At 37.7% G+C, this 13608-nt stretch overlaps 1 long non-coding RNA gene across 1 annotated transcript; it reads left to right on the top strand.

The window, feature by feature from the left end:
* Window positions 1-5284: 5284 nt before the first annotated feature.
* Window positions 5285-7251, top strand: LOC142182573 (uncharacterized). Its single transcript, XR_012711386.1, has 3 exons — window positions 5285-5528; window positions 5861-5927; window positions 6952-7251. It is a non-coding gene; the product is annotated as an uncharacterized LOC142182573 (long non-coding RNA).
* The last annotated feature ends 6357 nt before the right edge of the window (window positions 7252-13608 follow it).

Below are 13608 nucleotides of genomic sequence, written 5' to 3'. Positions count from 1 at the left end.
CCGGTTTAGTAGAGTCTCGCGGATCGGTACGGAAACGTCTGTACTTATCCTCGAGAGGCTGCCGAATCTTTAGGAAAACTTCACATTCTTGAATTCTTATCGTGCGTCCTTGATTCAGCTTGAAAAGAAACTTTTGAAATTCTTTCTGCGTGATCGTATGCACCAACGGGCGCTCAGTATCAGATGTGTCTCGATGGCTTTGATTCCCCGATCGAGGGGCGAGGTGTAATCTTTGTGAGTTTGAAGTTAGACCAGTCTGGAGGACTTGAGGCCAAATCTTTGCCAATGGCTTGAGTACCGAGGTGCTGATTTTGTGAGCAAGTGTTTTTAACTCATATGTTCATTATTGTCCTTGTTAGCCGGAATGGCGGTTGGATATCCACGTGATGAGTATGTTAGTGTTACGAGGTGTATTTGTACGACTTGGTAGTGGCGAAGAAGCCTACTGGATAGTAGATGAACTGTTAAGTGATTCGTTTCTTATTGTGATCTGTTGAGTAGCCCGAGTTATGGGCGAGTGAAGAATATTTTTTCGTGTCTCCTAGTTAGATAAGTTTGGGAGCTGAGATCGCTTCCGTAAATGTATTATGACTAAATCGTTGAGTCAAGGAGACCACCTTGAAGGTCAAAAATATTAAAGAAAGAATATGTTCCTACTTGGTTGAATAGCCCAATAATGGAGGGTTGAAGGGTATTTTCTATGTGTTATGATTCAAATAGGTGAAACGCATGTCCATGTATCAATTTAGATTTATGTAATTGATATGCATTGTGATGCTTTGTCAAGTTGTGGATGTGTTGTTAGGATGGTTTTGGTGATTCTCTGGCAGGTGGATAGGACCAATTACAAAGGAGGCTCTGCCGAAATTTTTGAAAAATTTAGGACTTAGTAAAAAAAAAAATTGGTCGCCTAGAGAGTGGGCTTAACTGTTGTGTGAGTAAATGCAAGAATTGCAGAAGAGTTAAAATTCCAGATGATTCGTGTTTCCACGAGCTTATGATGGAGTGAGTTTAATCTCACCATGATATTACGACAACAATAGAGTATATGTGTTGTGATCTATGGCTTCGAGCCAAGTTGGGGAGCTTGCTGTTGATTAGCTGATTGCACGGTTTATTACCTGGGTGAATTCTGGTTATTGGCGTATTGGTGGGTAATTGCAGCTACGGAAAAAGGACCATGAGTAGTAATTTGAGTAAATGAATTGTTGGATGCATGCTATGGTTAGCCTTATTGGCTCATATTTAGACTTGAGGGAAGATTCATGATTTATGCCTCGTATAGGTGCAGACTTCGAGGAAAGTGATTTCGTTGGGTGCTTTATCGAGATGGTATTCATATGTTATAAAATTCAGTAGAGTTGGTTGCATTCGGGGCCAAGTCAGAGCTGGGTGGCTCTCAATAGCGGTCCTAGTGAATTCGAGAGGCAAAGTGTGGTGCCTGATGATTCTGAGTCTATAAGTACAGTTAAGAGTCAAGCTTTTGAAGCAGCTTATGAAGAAAGACACAGAATGTTCTATGATGTTTTGACTTGCGATGTAGCATGAGAGACATGAAATGGTCATGGTTTTTGAGACAGCATGGTCTCATGATTTAAGGTCACTCGGGGTGAGTGCGTTGGAATAAGTTAGGTGTTGAAGGGAGATATTATTATTTCTAAGGCAATCAAGGATAAACTGGAAGGAAGTAGATTGATTAGCCATAGTTGAGTTGGCATATTGGTGTGAGTGATCGGTTCGTTCAGCGTGATCGAGTTATGCATGTGATTTGTGGTGGTGCGTGTGAGGCTTGTCGGCCGTAGTGATTGATGTTATTCTGAATCATTCTTCTGTTAGGGCCTGTTATGAGTAGGCGGATCCCGGAAAGGGTTATGGCGGCTTGGACCACTACTTAGAGATTGGCATATTCGACGGTTATGAGAATTCGCCTGTATGTTGCTATAGTTCTCCTGAAGTGAGTTAAATGGAAGGTCTTATGTGATGAAGTATTAGCCTATCGGCGGTTCAAGAGTTGTGATGGAAATCGCGTCTATCGTATATTGGCACGTGAGGTGCAGTGAGTGGTATGGAATTTGAAGTAAGGACCAAGGTTGCAGTTTGGTCAATGACTGTAATGTCACGATCTCGGATGAGTAGTATATGAGTTTCAGTGTTTCGAGTAAGATGGGTATTGACGTTAGTATCACCTGAGGTCGGTGTTCTGTGAGAAAGGCTTTGCATCCTGGTTAGGGATTCTTGATCGCTTTTCAGCGTTAGTGCAGCCGGTGGTTTGGATGTGCAGACCCGTTAATTATTTCGAAAGATGGTGGGAGCTTGTCCCACAGGAATATTGTATAAGTGTGACATGTAGTCACTTGATTAATTAGAAATTTAAACCAAGTATGAGGATTTTGGTAATATCATCCATTTGAGAATTTATGCCTGGAGGGCACTCTGTTTATTGGGTTATGGACCTGTGAAAGATTATTGGCCTAGCTTGGCACGATCAGGATCGACTTGAGGTCGGTGGATAGATTTAAATGTGGAAGTGAGCCTTACGTCAGGCCAGTTGTGTTTATTTCAGCAATGCGCTCTTTATGAAAGGATAGTCACAGTCTTATTTCGTGGTCAGCTAATTTATGTAAAGATATATTGCGCCGTATGAGTTGTGAGACGGCTTGGTAAATTCCTTTTGAGTTGAGGTTCCGCTCAGCGGTGATATTATATGAGCAAGATGGCTCTTGAGACTTAGATCATGTATCGCACCTCAGTTGTGCTTGAGTTTGTAGCCTATAGAGCTATATGTTTCCTCGGGAATGGTATTATGCACCTTAGTGTGTTTATGACCGATATACGGTGTTTTGATGTGATGAGCTTTTCAGCTCAACATATATCTCCTTATGTGAGTTCTATATGTGGATCGGGTGGCACACCACCATGGGTATGTTGTTTGGATCGGGTTGCACGCCGCAACAATGCGATGTTCAGTTCAGTGCCCGTATTTGCTTTTGTGTGTTCTGTTTCCCTGTTTTCTGAGGAAGTCTATGTTAGTGTGCGAGTTGAGTAGGTCCTTCTAGAGTTCGCCTTTCTTTTGTATCGCGTTCGAATTGATAGCATACTGGCACATTGTGGCGTCTTGTGGGATTTTTGATTATGTCTGAGGTAGCTTATTACCTGATCAGTTCGTACTGGGTGAGACGAGGTTACTAGATTTGGGGTCAGTGCAAACTGATTATATGAAGTATATTATAGAGCAAAGATCATTCTTTGGTTTGGGACAAGGTAATGGAACTTGTCAGTAGTGTAGATCCAATGAATTGTTGATTCAGCAGTTGGTTGTGAATTTCGACACATCTCTTCAGTCGTATCGGTGTAAAAAAATAAAATAATAATAATAATAAAATAAACTAGAGCAAGACCTGTGTAGATCATGAGATGCAATGGGAGCATCAGATTCATGGAATTTCGACTATTATGTTTAAAGAATGTTATTGTGGTTCTATGAGTAAAGTGATGGAAAGTGTGAATTCAGCAAAGTTATGCAGTCATGTTTGGGTACAGCGTGTGGAGATTGATATGGTGGTCGTATGATGGAAACAGGCTTAGGAGGGAAATTCAGGATGTTGGAATTGGGCCTAATGGCTTATTTGCTTGAATAAATAAGTATATCTACAGAATTATCGAGCTAATGTGCTCAACGGAGTAGTGGTAGCATGGGAAGGTGCATGATATGTTAAACAAGTTATTTTGGACTACTTTAGTGTAGTTCTCAGCATGTTCGAGGACGAACGTATGTTTAAGTGGGGGAGATTGTAACGACCCGACCGGTCGTTTTGAGCTCCGGCACGTCATTCAGCAGTTTGAGGCCATGAGCGGCTTCATCTCAGGTATATTGACTTGTGTGTATGGTCAGAATTAAAATTCAGGAAGTTTGGAGTCAAATCTAAATGGAAATTCTCATTTTGAAAGCTTAAAATTGAAGAAATGAACTAGGATTGGAATTTTGAGTAAACGACCACGGAATTGGGATCCGAAGGTTTCAGCAGGTTCGTATGATAATTTTGGACTTGGGCGTATGCCCGGATCGGGTTTTGGATAACCCGGGAGCGTTTTGGCGCCTATTGTGGAAGATAGCATTTTAGAAGAAATTGCATCAGTTTGGTTTAAAATGCATTTTAGTGTTATTGATGTCCGTTTGGGATTCCGAGACTGAGAGTAGCTCCGTATGATGATTCTGGATTTGGGAGCGCGATCGGAAGTGAATTCGGAGGTCCGTAGGTCATTTTGGAGTCGTTCGGCTAAAGAGGGAAAATTGAAGGTTTTTGAGAAAATTTGGCCGGAAGTGGAAATTTTGATATCGGATTCGAAATGCGAATTTTATGGTTTGGATAGCTTCGTTAGGTTATTTGGGACTTAGGAGTGTGTCCGGAATATTTTTGTGTTGAAATATATGAATTATGTGAAAAATTTGAAGAATTTTGATATTTAATATTGTTAAAGTTGACTTTGGTCAAGATTTTTGGTAAACGGACCCGGACCCGTGAATTTTTGGTCTTGAAAGGTCCATAGAAAAATATGGGAGTTGAACGTGTTTCCAGAATCGAATTCCAAGGTCCCAGGCCCGAGAAATGATTTTTTTTGTGAAATTGTTTTCTGAAAATGTTTAAGGAAAATGAAAATGAAATTTGATCAGAAAGTAAAGGTATCGGGCTCGTATTTTGGTTCCGACGCCCGGTACAGGTCATATATGTTGGTTAAGTGCTTCCTGTAAAGTTTGGTTACAAACGGACGTTGTTTGACGGGTTTCGGCCTTAAATTGAAAAATTTGAAAGTTTATGAAATTTGAAAGAATTCTTGGATTTAAGGCTCAAATCATTGATTTTGATGTTATTTTGGCGATTTGATCGTTCGAGCAAGTTTGTGTGATGTTTTAGAGTCAGTGTTCATATTTGGTTTCGGAGTGTTTCGGAGGTGTCTCGGAGTGATTTCGGACTTGGGAAAAATTGCAGAAAATTGCAGAAATTCTGCTGCGAGTAGTCCAGTTTGGAAGCTCATATCTTGTAATCTATAAGAAATCAGAAAAAGTGCAAAACACAAAAGTTGTAGCCCATACATTCTAGTTTTCGGAAAATTAAACCATTTGCGATTTGGATATCATCTCAGAAAGTTACGATGGATCGAAAAGGGCTACTGGAGCAATTTCGGCAGAATTTACGATGCACTTTATAAGCTCATATCTCGGGATATATAAAGAGTTATGTGGTGTACAACCTATCAAATTAAAGATCTTTGAGTCTCGTTTCTAAATCTTCAAACCGTTTGTCATTTGGATATTTATACAAGACGTTATGGGTGTTTAAACAGAAGGTGTCCGACAAGGAACAATTTTAATAGGATGTACAACTTGTATAGCACAAGTGCAAGGTACAACTCGACGAAACACAGACAGATTCTTTTATACACGGATTTAGCTCACTTTTCTTCATTTCTTCAAAGTATGGACGATTTTTGGGGAGCTTCAAGAGGGGATTTTCATCGTCAATGTGAAGGTAAGTTATCGCCATCTATTTTGAGTTAAGTACATCAATTATGTATGGATTTGAGCATGAAAATTGTAGAAAAATTGAGGATTTAGGCCTAGGGATTTGAAAATAAGATTTGGTGATTTGAGGGGTCAAATGAACTCCGATTTTGGTAAATTTTGTATGTACGGACTCGTGGCGAGACAAGGAATCCGGTGATGTGACTTTCATAATTTTTCGAGAAGTGGGCCCGGGGCTCGGGTTTTGCTAATTTCGGGATTTTCGACATTTTTCGAGTCTTTTCGATTGGGTTATATTCCCTTAGCCTATTGTGACGTATTCGTTGTGGTTTTGACTAGATTCGACGCGCGAAGAGGTCGATTCAAGAGGAAAGGGCATTGCGGACTAGTCTACGGCCGGTTAAAGGTGAGTAATAGATGAAAATGTTGTTCTGAGGGTTTGAAACCCCGGACTTTCACATCGTAACGCTATATTGAGGCGTGACATGCACTCCATGGCGAGTGCGGGGTCAGATACTATTGGAGATTATGACTTGGTCCATCCCGTGTGATGTTTATACTATACTGGTGATTGATACACATACTTCATTGATATTACGGGGCTTGATGCCATGTTTGGGGCCTTGTGCCGATTTGTAAAATCCTTCGAGGATTGATATTACTGCTTAGCATGATTTGCATATCATTTAATTTCAGTCCAAGGTTTCAAATGCTGTTTTGCAAACTCATCCATAATTCTAAGTGTTGAAAACTTAAATGATATTTTTAAATGTATTCCGGGCTGGGAACTTTTGTGTTGTAAATGCCCAAGGGGCTTATTATATTATTTTCTGGACTGATTATAAAGTGACTTGAAACAGTGGTAACAATGACACTGTGTGATATACTTGAAATAGTGGTAACAATGACACTGTGTGATATACTTGAAACAGTGGTAACAATGACATTGTGTGATATACTTGAAACAGTGGTAACAATTACACTGTGTGATATACTTGAAATAGTGGTAACAATGACACTAGATGATATACTTGAACAGTGGCAACAATGGCACTGTATGATATAAATTGGTCAGGTAACAATGGCTGACCGGTCAGGTAACAATGACTGACCAAGATATTGCGCTTGGGCTGTAGGAGCCGCTTCGGAGTCTGTACACACCCTCAGTGAGCGCCGTCGACGATAAATAAATATGGATGGCTCGGGCTGCACGCCGCAGTGGGTACTGGAATGTATCATCATATGCATTGCATTGCATTCATGGATTTCTATTTATACTGTTGTCTAGCTGCTCAGTTCCATATGTTGTTGTATATTTGGATTTTAGCTTACTTTGTGTATTTACTGGATTTTCTTATCTTCGGACTGTAGTTACTTTTATTACTCACTGGGTCGGAGTACTCACTTTACTCCCTGCACCTTGTGTGCAGATCCAAGGCAGTCTCAGGCTCAGTAGATCCAGTTGATCAGCAGATCCAGCTTCTGGGAGTATCGAGGTAGCTGCACGGCGTTCACAGCCATTGATCTTCTCCCTCCTATCCTATCTCTTTATTTCCACATTATCAGACTTTGGATATATCATGTATTAGGATGATATTCTGTATTCTAGAGGCTCAAATTCGTGACACCGGGTCTTAGTGAGATTATATTGTGTATTTTGTTAAATTCTTCAGTACTTTAATCTTGCTTAATTGATATTTCTTTCCGCTATTTTTGATAAATTGGGTTAAGTGTTGAATAATGGTCGGGCTTACCTAGTAGTATGCTGGGCGCCATCACGATCGGGATTTGGGTCGTGACAGATTTGTGGTTCAAATCTTAAGATACCATTAACTTCGTCAAAACTTTAATATACTTACACTAAAGGAAAGTTCAAATCTGTAAAAGATACTTTCAATTATTCACAAGTGTTATGAAGTGAAATAACAAACTAGTGGGAGATTGTAAGATAGTTTGTTATTGGCAAGTTGGAAGTGGGGCGTTTCTTTCTCGTACCGTACCTGTTAGATTCGGAACTGATCATTATGAAATAGCGCATAACAGGCACGAGATTAACTCAACAGGCACGAGATTGACTCAACAGGCACGAGACTGACTCAACAGGCACGAGATTGACTCAACAGGCACGAGATCCTAAAGTTAATTATTTTATTTTGTAACAGAAAAATCAAATTTATTTGAACTTTAAATTCAAAATTTGAATAAATAGTTGTGTCTGTTTGTGAAACAAGACATTTTTTCTGAAAGGGTCTGTTGGTTGTCTATAAATACACAAGAATTCCAACGAAGTGGAATAGAGAAAATCACAAGTATTATTGCAGGCTTTGTTGTATCCTGAAGAGAATCATTTTGTATTTTCCCTAAATTAGTATACAGGCGATAACTCTTTAAGGACAGTCGATTTTCACGCATCAAAGCCGATTTTGTTTATTATTTTCTAACACTAATTTTAGGGAAAATACAAAACGATTCTCTTCAGGATACAACAAAGCATGCAGTAACACTTGTGATTTTTCTATACCACTTCGTTGGAATTCTTGTGTATTTATAGGCAACCAACAGACCCTTTCAGAAAAGATGTCTTGTTTCACAAACAGACACAACTATTTATTTGAATTTTGAATTTAAAATTCAAATAAATTTGATTTTTCTGTTACAAAATAAAATAATTAACTTTAGGATCTCGTGCCTGTTGAGTCAATTTCGTGCCTGTTGAGTCAGTCTCGTGCCTATTGAGTCAATCTCGTGCCTGTTGAGTCAATCTCGTGCCTGTTATGCGCTATTTAATAATGATCAGTTCCGAGGCTAACAGGCACGGTACGAGAAAGAAAATGTCTCACTTCCAACTTGCCAATAACAAACTATCTTACAATCCCCTACTAGTTTGTTATTTCACTTCATAACGCTTGTGAATAATTGAAAGTATCTTTTACAGATTTGAACTTTCCTTTAGTGTAAGTATATTAAAGTTTTGACGAAGTTAATGGTATCTTAAGATTTGAACCACAACTCCTTGTGCCAAAACCGAAAGTACCACACACACAGTGTTATCTAGTAGCTTAGAAAATCCAGTATTCGCTTTAGCACGTTTACGACCATGTGCTCATCCTGAATTCATGAATATTTACAAGATCAACCCTTTAAATCTTGCTAGAAGCGACACCATTTCAATATTCATATAGGTGGAATTAGTTACTATGTCCCTGTTACTCTAGACATTAATAATTCCATTAAGATTAATCAACCTCTTCATGTAACAGTATGCACTTTGGAGTTTGACTTTATGCCCATGTTATAACAAGCATTTAACAACTTCTTAACTCCTCATATAACAGTAAGTAGTACAATAGAATTAGGGCTCCTAAAGAGAAGATCAGTGCTTAAACAATACAAGTAACTTGTTATTACCCATTGAACTTATATTGTTAGAGTGTATACTAACTCAAAGTGGGGTTCCTATTCCTTGTATTTAATTTAAGGGTCTCAGCCCCATCCCTCCACAAGTTTGTTGTACTACATCTCTACCTAATGACTTCGTAAGTGGATCAACCAAATTCTTATTTGATCTTACATATATTATAGCTATAGCTCCATTTGTAATTAATTCTCTTATATAAGCATGTCTCAAGCTTATATGTCTTGATTTCCCATTGTATATTTTATTGTGAGCAACACACATTGTAGTCTCACTATCACAGAATATGGAAATGGCTGACATAGGTTGTGGCCACAAGTTTATATCAAGTAATATATTCCTCAGCCATTCTGCTTCTTTTCCAGCAGCTGCTAATGCAATAAATTCTGATTCCATAGTAGAATGGGAAATACATGTTTGTTTCTTGGATGCCCAACTAATGACTCCACCGCCTAGAGTAAATATCCATCCTGATGTGGATTTATTATCATTAACACTTGTAATCCAACTTGCATCAGAATATCCCTCTAATACATTAGGAAAACCATTATAGCAAATGCCTAAGTGCTTTGTATATTTTAAATATCCAAGTACTCTACTTATTGCTTTCCAATGATCATTACCTGGATTACTGGTAAACCTTGAAAGTTTACAAACAGAAAATGCTATGTCGGGTCTAGTGCAATGCATTGCATACATCATACTACCTATCACACTTGCATACTCCAACTGTGCTACTGCTCTTCCAGTATTTGCAGTTAGCTTAACACTAGAATCATAAGGAGTATTATACCTCTTTATTCCTAAATAACTGAATTTAGTAAAAATTTTATCTTATTCCTTCAGGTTGTTGCATATATATTTCTTCACTAAGGTTCCCATTTAAAAATGTTGTTTTAACATCCATTTGATGTACGTAAAGATCATAGATAGAGGCCAAGGATAAAAGGACTCTAATGGATGTTATTCTTGCAACATGAGCATATGTATCAAAATAGCCTATGCCTTCCTTTTGAGTAAAACCTTTTGCAACTAATCTTGCTTTGAAGGTTTGGACAGAACCATCTGTATTGTACTTTCTCCTAAAGACCCACTTACAACCTATAGGTTTTGATCCAAGAGGAAGATCAACCAAAATCCAAGTGTTGTTGGATATAATTGAGTCCATTTCATCATTAATGACCTCTTTCCAAAAGGCAGCGTCTCTAGAAAACAGTGCTTCTTGAAACGTCTTTGGGTCTTCTTCAACATTTAATACAATAGGAATTTGATTACAAACGTTTGTCCTATCTCCTTCAACAAGAAATACTATAGATTGTGAAGAAATAAAATCAGAACCAAGATGTTTTTCTTTTCTTATTCTTTGGCTTTTCCTTGGTTCTATCTGCATATCATCACTTCTTTCCTTAGTTTTAATAATTTCAGAAAGCGACAATTTATTAGCATCAATACGTTTTCCATTTATTTCAGTCATTTCATCAACATTTTCATTTATAAATCTATTTACATGAGATATAACCATTTTTGGACATATAATTCAAGGAGCCAAAATTTAAATGTCCTAGTCTAGCATGCCATAAACAAGAATCAGACTCAACGATGTAAGCAGAAACATAATTTATTTCATTAATACTCAATTTGAACATGTCGTTACAGTTATAGCCTTTTCCAACAAAAAACTCCATTCTTAGACACTATTACATTATCAGACTCAATAACTATCTTGAAACCTTTCTTTGATAGCAAAGCAGCGGACATTAAGTTTTTCTTCATATCAGGAACATGATACACATTCAGTAATGTCAACTTCTGGCCAGATGTGAAGTTAATCTCAATACTTCCTTTTCCATCAACATTTGCTGCAACATGGTTTCCCATCAAGACTTGTTCAGAATCCTGCACTTCTGCATATGTCTTGAACATCTTCTTGTCATTACAGACAGTAATAGTAGCACCCGAATCTAGCTACCAGTCTTGAGTATTTGTAGCAGCGGTAGCCACATTCAACTCTGTGACCATACCAATTTGCATTGCGGAAACCATGGCAACCAGTCCTTGGGCAGAATTTTCCACTACGTTTGCCTTTTTAGATTTTTCAATCTTTCCAGACTTTTCGGTATTGCCTGCATTGAAATTTATTCCTGCCTTTCTATATCTGCAGTCCCGAATCATATGGCATTTCTTTCCACAATGATGACAACTAAAGTTCTTTCTCTTTTTAAAATAAGACTTTTTGGAAACTTTCAGATGTTTGTTCCCACTTCCTGAACCATTCTGACTGGCAAAATTGACTGCGGAACTCGAAGGCTGACTAATAGCATCACGAGCACGAGTCTCACTTTCAATTTGAATGTGAGTACGAAATTGTTCCACAGTCATTTTATCCATAGAATTTAGGATTTTATTTCTATAGTCATTCCAAGAGGAAGGCAATTTCGAAAGAATAGCACCTATTTAAAGTGCATCAGGAATTTTAACTTCATGATCACTTAGTTTTGATACTAAGATTTGCAGTTCATGAATCTGATCCATTATAGGACTAGTATCAAATATTTTAAATTCAAAGTACTGCAGAGCCAGGAATTTGTCAATACCTCATTTTTCATTCTGGTATGCAGTTTGTAGAGCAGTCCAAATCTCTCTTGGCGACTTCAGATTGCAGTAAAGATCATAGAGTCGATCTGTCAAAGTATTCAGAATATGGCCGCGACACAACAGTTCATCATGTTCTCGTTTCTTCCTTTCTTCCTTGACTACGTCAGAATCTTCTGTTGTGAGCTCAGGCATCGGAGGCAAGGCAGAATCAAGAACATAGTAGATATTGAGAGCGGACAACAAGAATATCATCTTGTCTCTCCAACGGGTAAAGTTCGTTCCATCAAAGCGATCAAGTTTGATGAACTCCTTCGGATTCTCAACAACAGACATCAATTTCTCCATAGCAGAATAACTCTTTAAGATTGTTAGAAAATAATAAAGAAAATTAGCTTTGAGGCGTGAAAATCGACTGTCCTTAAAGAGTTGTCGCCTGTATACTAATTTAGGGAAAATACAAAACGATTCTCTTCAGGATACAACAAAGCCTGCAATAATACTTGTGATTTTCTCTATTCCACTTCGTTGGAATTCTTGTGTATTTATAGGCAACCAACAGACCCTTTCAGAAAAGATATCTTGTTTCACAAACAGACACAACTATTTATTCGAATTTTGAATTTAAAATTCAAATAAATTTGATTTTTCTGTTAGAAAATAAAATAATTAACTTTAGGATTTCGTGCCTGTTGAGTCAGCACGAGTCGTGCCTGTTGAGTCAATCTCGTGCCTGTTATGCGCTATTTCATAATGATCAATTCCGAGACCAACAGGCACGGTACGAGAAAGAAACGTCCCACTTCCAACTTGCCAATAACAAACTATCTTACAGTTTTCAAGTAAGTTCCAACTATTAATTTTATTTATTACAAGAACCAGGCTACTGAAATAGTTACAAATTTACTCCCCAGGTTCATAGTCCATGGTGCAAAAGAAATTCATATGTCAAGCTAAAAGAGCAAAAAGATTTATCTTAAAAAATGTAAGTAGCTTGTAAACCAAAATAATCAGACATATACTAAAAGAGAGATCATATATTTTTCATATTTTTGACCATACAGTTATGAAATAGAAGGTTTGAGTTCTTAAAAATAAAAGCTCAAAGCATAAAACTACAAACTGGTAAGTAACGGTAGCTTCAAAAGCTTCAACTGCAGCTACTTGGATAAGAACAAAATCACATGAATTGGTTGCAAGAATACGAATGCAAAAAATTAACAATGTGTTGCTTTAACAAACCTATAGATGATTACAAATCACTTATTCTATGATCTTTTCCAGTTGAACTTCGATTCCGGATTATCCCATCCTTCCACTGACTAGACTCATAGTTTCTAACATTTAAAAGGGTCGAGTTCGATTTCTAGGGATTTTGGTAGAAAGGGTGGAGTTCAATTCTAGGGATTTTAGGAGAAAGAGGGTTGATGGGCGGGAGAGCCGGAGAGCAAGAGACAAAAATATTTGATGGATGCTAACATTGTATTTAAGTGGTAGTTATTAGAGAAAAAACTCCACTACTTTTAACTCTAAGTTGACGCCTTTATCATTAATTTTATAAACCCTATTAAGGGTTAGATAAAAATTGTCCATTTTTTACTAAGATAAAAAGATATTTTATATTCAGTGGTATAAATAAGGGATAAACGTACTCATACAACCATACTTAAGGGACTATTAAGTCTTTTTCTCTAAATATTGAAGTCTAGCAATAACAATAATAATCACCAGTATAATCTCTCTACTGGGGTTTAGAGAGGGTAGTGTGTACGCATACCTTACTCCTATTTTTAAGAAGGCAGAGAGGTTGTTTCCAGTAGACCCTCAGCTCAGGAAAGGTAAAAGAAGGACAACAACAAGCATACTAATCAAAAAACCCAAGTAAAAATACAAAACTAATAATAGGTACTCTAATCAGAAAGACGAAACGAAAGCAACAACAAGTAATAACGGAAGTCAAGGGATATGACGATAGACGGACATGACAATGCTCAACTATCTATCCTAACCTTTTATTTGTACTCAACCTCCATACCTTCCTATCCATGGTCATGTCCTCAATAAACTGGAGCAATATTGT

Source organism: Nicotiana tabacum, chromosome 7, assembly GCF_000715075.1.
Source record: "Nicotiana tabacum cultivar K326 chromosome 7, ASM71507v2, whole genome shotgun sequence".
In the NCBI taxonomy this organism is placed as follows: domain Eukaryota; kingdom Viridiplantae; phylum Streptophyta; class Magnoliopsida; order Solanales; family Solanaceae; genus Nicotiana; species Nicotiana tabacum.
This window is presented reverse-complemented; position numbering and strand designations above follow the sequence as displayed.